We start from the raw sequence: 16,454 nt of genomic DNA, 5'->3' as shown, positions 1-16,454 counted from the left end.
TGATGTACAAAAATATCATGATTTATAACATAGTGCACACGCACGTCCCTCCCTGGTTTCTCCTTGGTGCACATGAGCAAGTGTCCTGTCCCCATATCTCCCACCCTTTAAATGCCCATTGTTGCCTTTAAAGTTGCTGGGGCAGCTGCATGACCTGCCCTCTAGCTACATGACTCGCCCACCATACCTGCACATCAGTCCATGATCAGCCCTAGCCCAAGTTAGCAATTAGCTAGCTATGAAGTATTACATTAAAAGAGAGGTGGTTAAGGTTAGGGTGTAGGTAAAAGGAAGGCTACATTTTGTTACTTATGCTAATGCTAAGTTAGGGATTAGCTAACATTAGCTATTAAGTATTCCGTTAAAAGAGAGGCGGTTAAAGTTAGAATAAGGGTACTGGGAAGTAGTGTTGTTTTTGGCAGCCTGTTTTAATTTTAGTTTTAGTCTAGTCTTTGTGTCAAACTGTCATTTTAGTTTTTATTAGTTTTAGTCACGTTCATACTCTTTTTTTGTCTAGTCAAGTTTCAGTCAACTAAAAGTCTGAGCATTTTAGTCTTATTTTAGTCAGAATAATCCATGACTATTTTCGTCTCGTTTTAGTCGATGAAAATTGTATTTTAGTCTCTTTTTAGTAATGCAATTCTATTATACCCAGTCAATATAGTATAAGTACCTAGTATAGAATAACCAAACCAAAATTTTCTTTTCTAAATTAGCTCCTAGTTAGAGCTAAATATATATTTATTTATACAACAGTTAGTTCCGACCGAGTAATTTGATTGGACGAGAGGCATTGCATGAGTGCTGATATAGAGTATAACATCACTGGGACATGTAACAGTAAAATCACTCCGCTCACAGGTGTTGTAATTATATTTATTACACGGCTCTATTAAATGCTGTATTCTGATTGGTCAGTCGCGGCATTCAGAGGCGCGCAGCGGAGGGGTTCTATTCCCCTGAAGGGAGTTGTTTTCCCAGTATTCACCGGCTCATTATACATTAGTTGTTTTCCCAGTATTCACCGGCTCATTATACATTATCCCTTACTTATCAGACCTCTGAATCAATCAACTAATTATCAGTTGAATAGACAGAATATTGATTAATTATACAGTTTTATTGAGTTATAAATTAAATCGGGAGGAGAGAAAAAACAAACTGCCGGCAACGGTCCAGTGCTTCGAGGCTATTCGCAGCGCTTCCACGGGCGGTGTGGCCACGGGTCAGAGAGGGGGGGCGAGCGAGAGGTCCACGGTAGTTTATAACGTAATGTTATAGATAACTGTTTTATGTGTTTTAATGTGTAGGTATGTAAATGTTTTCAAAGACGTTTATGTTGAAATAAAAAGTAGTTATGTTTCCTTGTAGTAATACATTTACAAGTATGTTTCCTTGTATTAGTTTGCCCTCTTGTGGACATAATGCGGAAAAAAAAAGTATTCGAATGGTTCGAACCTATGAGTTATTTTTAGAAGGAATATTCGAACGTCATTTTTGAGCAATTTTGACAGCCCTAATATCGTCACAGCTGTAATCCGTCTGCGCAGTGCGACGCACAGCCTAGGAAACAGAAATACTGCAAAATAATAATAACAATGCGACTAAACATTATAACGTTATTTCGTCTCGTCTCGTTTTGGTCAACATTATAACGTTATTTCGTCTCGTCTCGTTTTGGTCAACAAAAATGAAGAGACATTTTAACAGAGGTTTTATTTTGTAAACCACATTTAGTCTCGTTTTTATTCATCAACAATATTGCATTATATATTTAATTATAGTTATCGTCACATGACCACCATTTACGTTGCGTCTCGTCTTGTTTTCGTCATGTGATAAAGGTTCGTTGACGACGATATTTAGTCATACTTTTCGTTGACGAAAGCAACACTACTGGGAAGGGTGCAGCTCATTATTTATGCTAATGCTAACTTAGCAGTTCGCTAGCTATCAAGTATTGCGTTAAAAGAGAGGTGGTTAAGGTTAGGGTAAGGGTAATGGGAAGGGTACATCTCATTAGTTGCGTTTACATATTCATATAGGCCTAAGCCCCACGCTCAGTATTTGTTTTACGGCGCAGATCAAGGTCAGTTTCATCAATCTGATGGCAGTATTGATCATCTGCTTAAAAAAGTCCAGTAATATGTCCTGTTGTGACAAAAAGAAAGATTTCAAGGGGGTTTCGGGGGAAAAATTTTAAAATCCACACAGCGAAATCCTTTTTTCATGCAATTTCATACAGAAACAGATAATAGATAATAGACGGGTGCATTACATTAGCGTATCTCATCATGTTCGTGTGTAGTAGGACACGTATTAGAACTACGCTTTTCTTCTTGCCTCGTTTTTTCTTAAAGAAATTCAGCAGACTCATCTAACAAAACAAAATGCTAAATTAGGGATTAACTAACGTTAGCTATTAAGTGTTACGTTAAAAGAGAGGTGGTTTAACTTAGGGTATGGGGAAATGGAAGGCTACATCTCGTTACTTATGCTACTGCTAAATTAGGGATTAGCTAGCTAGGGGATATTACATTAAAAGACGCATAATTAAGGTTAAAGTAAGGGTAATAGGAAGGGTATTTCGTTACTTATGCTAATGCTAAATTAGAGATTAGCTAACATTAGCAATGAATTATAATTATAATTAATTAATTATTTCATTTCATTTCATTAATTATAATGATTAAGGTTCGCACAAAGGTAATGAGAAGGATAAATGTCATTACTTATGCTAACGCTAAGGTGGCAATTAGCTAGCTATGAAGTCTTACGTTAAAAGAGAGGTGGTCAGGGTTAGGGTAAGGTAATGGAAAGGCTAGGTCTCGTTACTTATAAAGTTAATCACGTCTTCATGTATTATGAATTTTAAAGTGGATTATTGCTGCATTTGCTCTCATTTATTGACTACAGTGTAGCATTGTAGCAGGGTTCAGATAACCATCAGGTTGGTGGGTTTGTCTTTGTACTAGTGGTGGGCGTGGTTTGAAAGGTAAGCTACAAATGAAGTGTGTCTGCAACTACAAGTCTCGTGGGATTGCTGGTGCTACAGCTGAAGAGGAACTGGGCATAATTAAAAGAAAATAAGACTTGTTTTGTGAAAAAATAAGTTGTAAAACTAGTAAGTGAGTGGTATTACTTTTCTTCCATACCTTGTTTTTTATTTTTTATTTTTTAGAAACAACACATCACACCCATACACAGGTGCATGGTGGTGGCACTAGTCTCAATTATATTTATAGGAGTGTGAGTGTAGAAATCAGTGGTGTGTGATGCGTCAGTGGACGACGTGTGTAAGGGTGCAGAGAAAAAAATGTGATATTATGTTTACATGATTCATTCTTGTAAATGTATATGTATAGATATATTCCAGATATATAATGAGTCTGACACAAGCTATTCGTGGACCAGGACATTAAATAGTATCTCCTTCCCACCACCACAGCAGTAAACTGTGAACCCTGAAGGGACTGATGAACTTTAACGGGAATGTTTGGGCCTCAGCAGTAATTGTGGGGATTTACTGAACTTCAGTGTGTTTCTGTTTCTGAGCTCTGAGTACAATCTGCACCTGCGTTTCAGGTGAGAAGTTTGAAAAACAGATCCGTTAACACTAATAGCAGAGATGAATATCTGCTGCTCTTATCGTTGGTAAACCTCTGACTGAAGCACACATGTTATACTAACTATAAAGTACACACTGCTCAGATGCTGACAATTCATCATCTGGACAAATGAAAACATGGAGTTAATGCACTGTTCAGTTTTTTACAAGCGTAAAATATTATGAGTGTGTGTTAACCTTTATTCAAACTGTGGACACTGTCATTTTTAACATGTGTTACATTATCAGATTTGGATTTATCGTGTTAAATCAGGGGAGTCATTCATAAATATCTATTGCATTACATGTAGAAATATCCTCACATGCTGTCCTACTTCAACACGCTCATCTACTGTAAATCTGAAGTCATTGTTCCATGATGACGATTCCTCCTAGTCTCACAATGCAAACATGACACAGATACTGTCAGACTGTGTTACTAGAGATAGTTCACTACACCTCAGAGCTAAACCTGATCTCTAACATCTACCTCAGAATAAATGTTCAATCTTTGAAGTTATCTCTAACATCTACCAAAGAATAAATGTTATCAGTGAGCTGATCTGAAAGCAATTTTACAGGAATCTCATGAGTCTCTTAATAGTAACCCAGCGGCCAGCCCGCAGGACCTCCCAAGGTGATTTTTGATGACTGATATGTAAGACAGCTGCTGTATTCTTTGTTATTTATGTGGTTTCATTATATGAACTATCTTTCAGCAAGCTATGCCCCCTGTGGTACCATCAATGCTGACCACTTCAAGAGATAACCACCACAGCAGTCTCAATAAACGCTTCTGTCAGACAAAAACAAACAAATAAACAGTTATAAACCTATGAAACCTTATCACAATCCACACATTCATATTTTCCAGATGAGGTCCAGACGATCTAAATCCAGTGAAATATTTGTCCAAACACATATTACATCCATGGATATCATCCAGAAACTGCTGTTGTATCGTTCCAAAAATTCATATTCATTCACATATGATCACATAATTTCTCCTGTTTGCATATCAACAAACCAGACTGCGGGCAGCCATGATGGAGGTAGACTCCTGGCCTTTTGATTGACACCTCATTTGAGCCAATAGGAGCCTTCCAAGGCTGTTGCTATGGCCTCCATAGAGTGTGCCAGGGCTGACGTCAAAACCTGGAAGTTTAGCATTGCGCTGGTTCCCGGAAGAGAAAGTGAATGTGATTTTTGCATTGCGTTTTGGATTATGTCAGAAAATAAGCTCTGTGGCTAACACAAGTTTATGATACTTACAGGTTTTGTTCAGCGAGATAATCTTCACATATGAACACCTTTCATACCGCATTTGAAGCTTAAATGCGATCGCCAGAAGTAAAAAGCTAACGTTAGGCTTTAACGGACTACATGACTACTCCACGGTCGCATGACTCTTGACGTCACCGCCACTAAGCTTTCAACTGATTTCGGCCGCTTTATTTTAAAAACATTGTATAATGGGGAAATCGGACTGTTTAAGCTAAATAAGAAGCTGTAATGGCGGACTGCCAGCACTCTCGCCTGTTCGGGGGTGATGACGTTTAATGTCCCCGACAGGGTTTGTAGTCGTATTGAGCAACTTGTTAGCAACCGCCTTTTTTACGACACGTAAAAGCTTCAAAATTCACAAGTAGGGTATTTACTGACGTGTTTTATGTCGTAGAACAAAACCTGAAACTCGCTTAAGCTTTTGTTAACAACAGACCTTATTTGAGACATTTTACCAAAATCCCATTCAAAAAACGTATTGACTTTTAGACGAGAGAACCGGAAGTGCTAAAAGCACTAACGGAGTTCCGGGTTTACTGGCACACTCTATAGCCAACCAGGGCCTGAGCTAAAGAGACGTGCATCACTGATATTTCTGAGGTCTAAAGGCATTGATAATGGGCCTACAATGTCTTGTACTCAATCAGTATGTTTACATGACATGAGAGAAAATAGATCTATTGTGTTAGTCCGACTAAAACCTGACTTCTAAAACACATGGAAACCTGTTAGTCCAACTGAAATCGTACTGAATCGAACACTAACACACCCAAATAATGTGATTAATAGTCATATTACTCCTGCATGTATACAGTCAATTAGACCCAAACTTGCCAAGGCACTCTGCGCATTCTCCACAGTTTCTGCCCTGGGCTTTACTCCGGAAGTTTAATAGCATTAAATACGAAATCTGCAGCATCTTTATTCATGAAAATATTCAGGCAAAGATACAAAACCTTTCATTTCAGTGTGTTGAACCATAGATATCAATGATAGAAGAACTTACAGTGATTCTGACTGTTGGGGAAAAATCTTCAGTGTTATCTTTCAAATGAGGCCATGCATGTAGATGTACTACATGAAGCAAGAACAGCTTTCATTTTACTTTGAGGATACCTTGGAAATGCATTTTAGGTGAATTTAGGTGAATTTTACAGGATCATGAAGTGTCCTAAAGGACCCTTAGAACCTCCCCCATGACCATTTAAGGTTCTGTGCTGAAATACATTGAGAAATAACAAGACAATGTTCTTCCTTCCAAACAGTGTGAAGGATCAACAGACTTAAAACAGTTAGGTGTAGTTTGTAATGTGCAGTTTTGAGATGTGTGAGACATAAAGGTGTGGAGAGTTTAGCTCTGTAATGAAGACAGGCAGCGTCATCTCCTCCAGGGTTGTCTTTAACTGCATATTTGAGGTTTATGTACTAGAAGGTGTCGGTTTTGAATCACTTGAGCTTCAGTACACATGCAAGTATTATTTTACTCCTTTTTCACAGCTTTTCCGGCCCCTTTCTGCTCTGTTGATCTGCTCTCTACCTTTAATGTGACATGAACAGTGTTTCTCCACACCAGCATCACCAAAATATTTTATTTCTGACCAGAGAGACCAAAGTCATTCACTCTGTAAATGTACAATAATGATGTGGTATGTCATAAAGATGGGTGGCTCTATCTTTCTGCAGCTTGTGTCTATTCATGTAAATGTTGGTTCAGACTGGAATGTAGCTATCGTGTTTAAAACTGGGGCTCTGGCTCAGGCCCCTGCTTGAAAATGACATGCCCAAAATGAATAGTTTATCTCTGCAAACATCACTAGCAAACTTGATATCATAATCAAGGTAACATTTGTGATATTTGATAGAGAGGCGCCAGCATTGACACAGATGTTACTGGTTCAACGACGAAGTAAGACAAAATGTATGAAAGATTTCACCTCTGCATAACAAAACTTGAGACCTTACAAATGAATATGTCTTTGGAGTTATGCACTTGCAGCTCAAAACCTTTCACACACTAACACTGTCATGACGTCTGAGTATAACTTGTGCATAGACAGATGCTAAAAAGTGAAGCAGAACAAAATTAGAGAGGTTTTGTAAAGGCATGTAAAAGTCGAAATACCAAACTGGCCACTGTGGGTACATTTGTGCACCATCTGTGCTGCCATGTAAGGCTGACCCCTCAAAAGTCGGAGATTCAAATTGTCAGTCAGAGACCCCTCAGTTGACTAAGATTGCGTCAGGTCGAGCAGTTTTGTTTTTGTTGTTTGTTTTTTGTCAAGTCTGTCTACTGTGCTGTGTATTTCAGAGTGAGCGCTTTTGACTTTCACACTACTCTTTGGCACAAACAGCTGACAGACAGATGTGATGCAGAGGCACAGAGAAGTCACTTTCTACAGTACGGCTCCAAGACAACATTACCTTTTCTCTTTCCTTCTCCTTGAAGTGGTGAATTTACAGCTCACAGCAATTGACCTTTTGCTAAGCCCCGCCCCTTTGTTAGAGCAAGCATGGAACCCACACTGTAACTAACTGCACTCCCTGAAGAAATATTATCATATTTGAAAAACTGAACCAGTGATTCCAGAGAGAAGCAGACAGAGGGGTCTACAGTCTGTGTTTGAAGGATATATCCAGGATGTCAAACTGACTCAGCAGCAACAACAGGTTAAAAAGACAAAGATAGTTAGAAGCTAAAGCCGAACTATAGGCTACAGATCACAGTGTAAAAGTGAACCACCACATCACTGCTGATCGCCACACAAGACAATGAATATAAAGGGAAACTTTGCTGATATTGAACCAGCTGTGTGGCACCGCAGTGTGTGCAGATGAGCGGTGTTTGGCTTCACCCAGCACCCGGACCTCTGCCCCTGGACAGGCAGGGATCTCTGGGTGAAGTCAAACAACCTTCATCACTAAAAAGCAAAAGCAGCATGTGTATACATTCAGTAGGCTATATCTTCAGTAGCTAGCTAGCTAACCCTACTTTTTGTGACTGTGTAGACTGTAGGCATAGCAAGAATGTAAGCTCACATCTCTTGCTCCACAGTTTAGTCCACTCCAAAACACTGCTGCCTGCAGCCGCCTCACCACCACGGTTAACTTAGTTTTAAGTTGAATATTTGACAAACATTCAGTCCAGACCCAGCGGCCTCATTTAGAGTCAGCTTCACTTAACGTCGGCAGCTCACCTCCAGCTGGGTCTGACGCGGACCGTCAATTGTAGTACAAATAGAACTGCGTGTGCATGACTGCAGCTGCCTGCGGATGCTCAGTGCAGAAAGTATGTCAAAGCCTTAGGCTGACTGCAAAAGCTTTCTCCGATGATCCAAATGAACAGAGGCACTGATCACCACCTTGACTGAAAACGGCCCAGAGGTTTGGATTACACATTTCTCACACAAGTTTTGACACAAAAACAGTTGGGACATTTGGAAATTGTGCTTCATAATTTAAATGTTTTAACACAGGACAAATCAAATTAAAGGGTAACACAAGTGATAGTATTAGGGTGTGGTTTAATGTGCAGTGATGCCACCTACATGCATGAGTTCTTCATGTGTTATGACTTTAAGAGAGTTTGGCATGTACAAATAGGCAGAAATTAACCTATTTAAAATGATGATCTATTCCACTTCAAGAATGTAAGTCAGCTAATCATCCAGCACAAAATCCATTCACATTTCAAAATAATACAACAGTCTGATAAATACCACACATCCACTCATCACTAATAAAACTTTAACCTCCAAGGACACAAGTTTCTCTTTAGAAATTATTTTGAAAATGGGAACATGTTGATAGCCTATCCCAGCTGACGCCGGGTGAGAGGCGGGGTACACCCTGAACAGGACGCCAGACCATCGCAAGGCTGACACATGGAGACAGACAACAATTTATACTCACATTCACACCTATGGGCAATTTTTTAGAGTTACCAATTAACCTGACATGCATGTCTTTGGACTGTGGGAGGAAGCAAGAGTACCCGGAGAAAACCACGCTGACACGGGGAGAACATACAAACTCTGCACCGAAGGGTCCCCACCCCTGGTTTGAACTAGAAACGTTCTTGCTGTGAGGCGACAATGCTAACCGCTGCACCACTGTGCCGCCCACCTGGAAATATGTGACTATGAAATGAATGACAGCTTCACAAGAAGTAGCTGAATCTACTGTGTGCAGGAGCTGCAGGTAAAATGGTTGCTTCAGAGCTCCTGTTGCAAATGCATACTCATAAATAATTTGCATTACAGCTCACACTGCACAAAAACTAAAGTAACTACTGAGCTGACCTGGTTAGATTTTATATACAGTAAATATAAATAGTTCCTGTTAAAAACTAGTGATTATTTGCAGGATGGTGCAGAGCAACACCTCCGATATGTCATCTCTTTAATGACAGTTTATCATCAGTCTACTGTAACTTTATATAAGACGGTTCACACACCATAAATCACCATGAAGTCATTCACAAATAGTTTTACTTCTCCAGTCAAAGGACAGGAAAAAACACCAACTGCATGAGTTTTGATTTATAATAAATTCTGTGTCAGAAAGAGAATGAATGTGAGCCTACCTGCTTCTGCCTTCTGCTGCCACCCTGGAAGAATGAACACATCTGGGCAGGTAACAGCACACCTGAGACAAACGTAGCCTGAGGCTCTTTTTGTCAATGAGAGAGAGAGATAGAGAGTGGGAGGGAGGGGAGCGATGGATAATTTGTGTAGGAAAGATGAGATTAAACAGAGTGTATTTAATCAAGGTTCAGAGTAAAAATACTCAATAGTTCTTAGATCCACACTGCAGCATAAAATACAAGCTTTACAACAAAATAAAATAATCAACAGTGCTGGTACAGCCCCCTCATGGACTTTCCATGTTCAGATACGATGTGAAAGGTACCCTGGGTGCGTTGGTTTTTGACGTTCTAGAATGCCATGTCAAGTTCTGCCTGTAACATGCACTGTCTTCTTTCAAAATACACTTTTATTTTTACAGGAAATTTACAGTTTACATACAGTCTCTTTCAAAATAAAGGCACTACATTGGTAAAACACTGCGAATTGCCTTCAAAAACTATCACACGTGGGTAGGTTTAGCAAAAAGAACAAGGTTTGGCTTTATAATCTGGGGACACAAACACCACTCTCTTGGGTGAAAGTCAGTGTTTGTTGGACCCATCCACCACCCCTTCTCAGACTTTCGTCGCCTTAACTTTCATTAGTGTCCCGCCGCGTTTCCCCCTGACGCCCCTGAGCGACATTAAACTGTAACAGTGACCGCTGCATATCATGCTTACCTTAAGGGACGGGTTTTTCATCAGTGTCTGATGCTGACCAACATCATTGTCACGTCTTTGCCCAAGCGGCAGATTTCAACAATTTCGGAGTGAGACCATGTTGAAATAAGGGCAGTAGTTTGGGATGGTAGATATATGTAACTTAACTTAGATAACTTTTTCCCTGCAGGTGTTAAAGGCCAACAAACCTGAACCGGGTGGTGGGTTTTCAGGGATGGGCTTTCCAACAGTGCCAAGCTCAGGCAGCTACGAGCAGGGGAAGTAGGTGTAGCCCCCCAAAATAAAGACTCTCCCCCAGGGTGTTTCTCAGCAAAGGTAAGTTGTAGAGACATGGGACCAGGACAGGCATGCTCAGAGACCACAAGAACATGGCAGTAGAGGGGTAGAGTTGCAAGTGTCTACAAGCTCCCGTCTCTGAGATGTGGTGGCAAGATCAGATCAGTCAACACTTTGGCTTTTTGTGTCAGATGTTGATATACGTGTGGAATAAAGCAGGTTCTAACAATGCCAACAACTGTTGACAGGGGGGGGCGAGGGTGCAGGGAAGCTGATGTTGTGTGTTTAGTGTGTGGTTAGGGAATGGTGAAAGTTATCTTGATGATTCCCCCCGCCTTGTTAGGTGTATAGTCCTGCTCAAAGGTTAAGATTAGGTTTTTAAATACCTTAATAGGTGCTAGGCATCAGTCAAGGGCAACTGTCACTTCATGTTCAACTCCAAGAAATCAAAGGTCTGGAAAAGCTCAATGTTGACTTTTTAGACTGGTTTTGGATCCTGAATGTGGAGTATATACAAGTATATTAGTGTGTGTGTCTGTTAGGGTGTAGGGTGTATAGACCATCTTTGTTCACATCACCATCATCTGTGTTGTCATCGTTGTCGTTGTCTTTATCATCGTCATCGTCATCGTCGTCTTGTTGTCAGTTGTCTTTGTTGTCGTATTCAGGTCATCCTCATCATCCCCATCATTGTCACAATCATCGTTGTCATCATCATCATTGTCGCCGTTGTCGTGATATGAAACCCAAAAATGTAACATATCCATGGCTTGTAAAAAGCTGTAGGGTATATGGTAAGGGTACCAGAGTGTACCTGTTAGGGTGTAGGGTCATCAGTGTCATTAGCATTGTCAGTCAGTCATCATCGCTGTCATCGTCATCACAATCATCTTCATCCCTGTCATCATTATGTCAATATCATCATCATCATCATCATCGTCGTCGTCATCGTCATCATCACCACCTGTATCGTCTTCACCGAAATCGTTGTCATCATTTTCACCGTCATTATCATTGTCATGGTCATGATCATTATCGTCATCATTACTATCATCGTCATCATTGTTGTCATCATCATCATTGTCATTATCATGTTGTTCTCATCATCACCGTCATCATCATCTTCATTATAACCATCATTGTCATCTTCATTATCACTTTCGTCATTATAGTCGTTGTCCTCGTCATCATCACCTTGTCATCATCATTGTCATTATCAAGTTGTTCTCATGATCACCATCATCGTCATGGTCATCTTTATTATCACTGTCATCGTCATTATAGTCGTTGTCATCATCATCATCACCATCATCATCACCATCATCTTTGTCATCATCATCATCACCATCATCATTGTCAGTGTCGTGATATGAAACATATGAAACGTACTAACGNATTATAGTCGTTGTCATCATCATCATCGCCATCATCATCACCATCATCTTTGTCATCATCATCATCACCATCATCATCACCATCATCATTGTCAGTGTCGTGATATGAAACATATGAAACGTACTAACGTAGCGTATGATGATGATAATAATAATAATAATAATAATAATAATAGTAATAACTTTATGTATAGAGCACTTTTGGAGTTGAAGAAGAAGAAAATACAGAACAAAAGTGATATTAATGAAACATGCCTTCACCGACTTAACATGGTTTTCAGAAAGGTATAATGCCGATGTTTTATTCTGCCGACTGAGATGAGTTATTCACATTGAGATGTTTAGTTCAAATATTGTAACTCAATTACATGAAAAACACTGACTATAGAGTTGATGATCAGTATATTAATCTTGTGATAATCACATCGTTTCAGTTTTATTATCAAATCAGGTGATGACACACGTTCTATTCACTGAAGAAGGCCATGGAATACAGTCAAAACTACACTGTCAAAAATAATACACAGGGAGTTTTATGTATCCAACAGCTTTGAATAAAACGAAAACTGTTTATGAAATTATATCATTTAAGTGTCTTTACTTTTATTAATTTGTTTCTTTAGTGACAGATCAGCAAATTGAGCCTCCTCAGAGCACTCAACAAAATCTACAAAACACACTGAGACATTTTCTGTCTGTCTCTGTCTCCCTCTGGTGGACACCAGACCTTCTAAACTAAATAAAATATGCAAAATAAAATTGCGACATGGCTATGATTTGCTGCAATAGACAGCACATAAAGTCCTTGAGATCAAGTGTTTTACGTCAGTTTTATTAACTCTCTGTGTGATTGACTCTGAATTTTCCTGATACCCTAATACTAGTCTGAAAGAGGAGTGAGAACCACATATTGAAGTATGTTCACTTGTCTCACAAGAGCCTTCACAATGGGAATGCCGCCATAACAATGATATTAAACAAATGCCTCTTTCATAATAAATAAATATGTTTGTAATAATAACCAAAGATGGGGGTGGGGCTTATATTGGATCTCAGTAAAATAAATCAATAAACAATATCATTACATAAAGCCTGCAGGTGTTAGGTGATGGTTTGGCTAGCTCCATTTTTTGCACAAAAACACCAAGAACAGCCCAGATGATGTGACGTAGTGTTAAGGGGTTCTTTAATATTTCCTCCACTTAAGTTAAACAAAATTCCCCCCAAACAGCAAAAGACAGCACTCAGTTCTCAAGAAGGCCTAGAGACCAGAGTTTCTGTCTGACAACATTTGCTAACATGAGGCTTGCATTTGATTGAGGAAGGATCAGAATGTCCTGAGTGTGCATTTCCTTACCTCTCTTAAGCCCTGAGAAAGGGCATCATCACACCCTGATTGCTCCAAACTGCTCTCAGATATCTCCAGTGTAGTTGTGGATATCTGCAACTGAATTTATCTCCAGTGTAGTTGTGGATATCTGCAACTGAATTGGAGATATCTCTAATTCCAGTTTGAGATATCTACAATTTAATTTTGACTAGTCATAATTCAAGTTCAAGATATCTTTAATTATCATCAATTGAAGATATCTACATGGTCCTTTCTAGATATCTTGAATTGAGTTTCAGATAGTCAGAATGAAGGTATAGATATCTTGAACTTGAATTATGACTAGTCAAAATGACGTTAGAGATATCTGCAACTATTATTTTGACTAGTCAAAACTGAATTACAGATATCTACAATTGTCATTTACGCTGTGTGACGAGCTGACTATTGTTTTGAGTAACATCATTGCTGATATCTGTAATTCAGTTTTGACTAGTCAGAGTGATGTTATAGATATCTTCAATTAAAATTCATACTAGTCACAATGACATTACAACTAGTCAAAATGGTGTTGTTGATATCTATAATGGTAATTCTGGATAGTCAAACTTAGCGATTAAATGTTAAAACGGCTTGCCATACACAACAGGTGATCAGAATTACCCTCCAGTCAACTCAGGGGAATAGTGACATCCAGCTAAAATGAATTCAATAAAGGGAAATGACAGCACAAACCAAATAATGAGGGACTGCTGCACATGAATGCAGCCAACTTTAGCATAAAATCTTAATTTCAATCCTAAATTAAATAGTAAACTAAAGCTTTCAAATAAATGTAGTGGAGTAAAAAGTACTATATTTCGCTCTGAGATGTGGCAGAGTAGAAGTATAAAGTCAAGTACAAGTACCTTAAAATGGTACTTAAGTAGAGTACTTTAGTTACTCTCCAGTGGAGAGCCTAACACCACCAGTCTGAGGGCTGTACACCATCATAGAGGAACTTTGTTTATTCACACTGACTGACAATACTCCAATGGGATCATAGCAGTGATGTCACATGATAAACTAATTTTAGATGATGGTTACACATTTCTCTCTGGGCTGAGAAACCTCATCATGATCATCTGTCTGATGAAACATTTTAACAACCAGATGCTCCTGAACGCATCTTGTTAGTTCCTGAAAAGAGACGAGGATTATGTTACAAAAAACAACAACAACAACAGGTTTAATGCCTCGTCATCCTGGATCATCCCAGGAAGTTTAGAAACTTAAACTTAAGGCACAGTTCTTCAGTGAGACGACCATCACTGCTGCTGGGCAGTCAGAAGATGATCCATCAGCTGGATCAGAGCAATGAAGCCTCCAAAAGAAGTTTAGAGGACTGGGTTACAGTGGAACTGTTGTTCTGTTTCAATCTACCAGACTAAGATTATTTACATTAATTAAAATAATCATAAGTACAACTAATTAGCCTGATGTGACCCAGGTGTTTGTGTTTTCCTTTTGGCAGGTAAAGAAAATGCTGACTAATAATCATGAATGAATGAATGAATGGCTTTCAATGACAGACTCCAGGATGGAGTTACAGGAGGTCAGACCATATTTTCTGGTAAGGATTTCAGTGCTATTTTTTTTAGCAGATACAGGAATAAAACACAAGTAAGAGGGGACAAAGCCTTGCTAATACCTTCTTTTGCCTGACATATGAACTATTTTTTAAACATGTAAGATGTTGTGAATTATAATCATTGTAAAAATTGGACCTGGACCAATAATATCAGATTATTTATGACCCTTAAATGCTGCTCCTCATACCAACCAAGAGGGAGGGAGCTTTCATGCACCATAAAGGATGAGATAAAATGGTAATATTATCCAAAAAAAGAAGCTGCAATGTTGCCAAACAGCATCAAAATCTGTGTTAAAAATTGCAATAAGTCTTGATGAAATGGCATAAAGCAGAGAGCGTGCTGCAGACAGCGATACAAAAAGCACACAGCTAACACTATAAATAGTATAGAAGCAACATCCTGGGCTTGCTACCAAGTTTTTGTACGAATACAGTACATAGATGCTGTGTAGAAGTGTAACATCGCCGAGGAGGAGAATGTTAGAGCCACTGCTAAACTGCACGTCAGTTCTGTTTCTTTGCTGCCTTTAACTTAATAATGTGTTTTGTCAGTGTACAGTGGTATTAAGCTTTTGTTTGTCACACAACATGTCAACTGCAAGGTCTTAGCATTTCATTTTGTAAAGCATTAATGGGGCATTTTGGAGAAAAAATATGCAATTACATTACAGTTACAGTTTGGGGTGGCAGTAGCTCAGTCCATAGGGACTTGGGTCCCCTGCTCAAGTCCCCGTCCGGACCAATATATGGAGCGTGGACTGGTAGCTGGAGAGGTGCCAGTTCACCTCCTGGGCACTACCGAGGTGCCCCTGAGCACCTGGAATGTGTGTGTTCGGACCTGTGTGTAATTGACAAACAGAGTGAAAAATTGAATTTCCCCTCTGGGATTAATAAAGTATATAAAATTTAAAAAACAAACAAAACAAAAACACAATGTTGGTAGTTACAACAGGGCTATGTTCAAATCACCCTCTCACCCTCTTAGGGTGGTATCTGTATCATCCTCAAGCTCTGGTCCTCTATCAGAGGCCTGGCAGTTTGAGGGCTCTGCGCAGTATCTTAGCTGTTCCTAGGACTGCACACTTCTGGACAAAGACCTCAGATGTTCCTGAAATCTGCCAGAGCCACTCTCCCAGTGTGGGGGTCACTGCCCTGAATGCTCCTACTACCACAGGGACTACGTCAACTTTGACCTTCCACATCTGTTCCAGCTGTTCTTTCAACCCTTGATACTTCTCCACCTTTTCCTGTTCCTTCTTTCTGATGTTGCCACATCTACCACCACTGCCCTCTTCTGGTGTTTGTCAACCACCACTATGTCCGGTTGGTTAGCCAGCAGTTGTTCGTCAGTCTGGAGGCTGAAGTCCCACAGGATCTTAGCCCTGTTGTTCTCAACCATTTTCGGTGGTGTGTCCCATCGGGATATGAGTACTTGGAGTCTATACTGGGTACAAATGTTAAAGGATAATATATATATTTATTGCATTGATCTCAGCCTGGACCTTTTTGTGCCTGCCCAGCCCAGGTACAATGGTGTGCAATCACTGGTATCTAGAATTAGCCAACATTTTTAGCGAGTTTGATAGAGGAAGACGAACTGAAATGAAAACAGTTAGCCTGAGGGG

This window comes from Epinephelus moara, chromosome 20 (assembly GCF_006386435.1).
Source record: "Epinephelus moara isolate mb chromosome 20, YSFRI_EMoa_1.0, whole genome shotgun sequence".
In the NCBI taxonomy this organism is placed as follows: Eukaryota; Metazoa; Chordata; class Actinopteri; order Perciformes; family Serranidae; genus Epinephelus; species Epinephelus moara.
The sequence above is the reverse complement of the archived record's forward strand: the minus strand, read 5'-3'. Positions refer to the sequence as shown.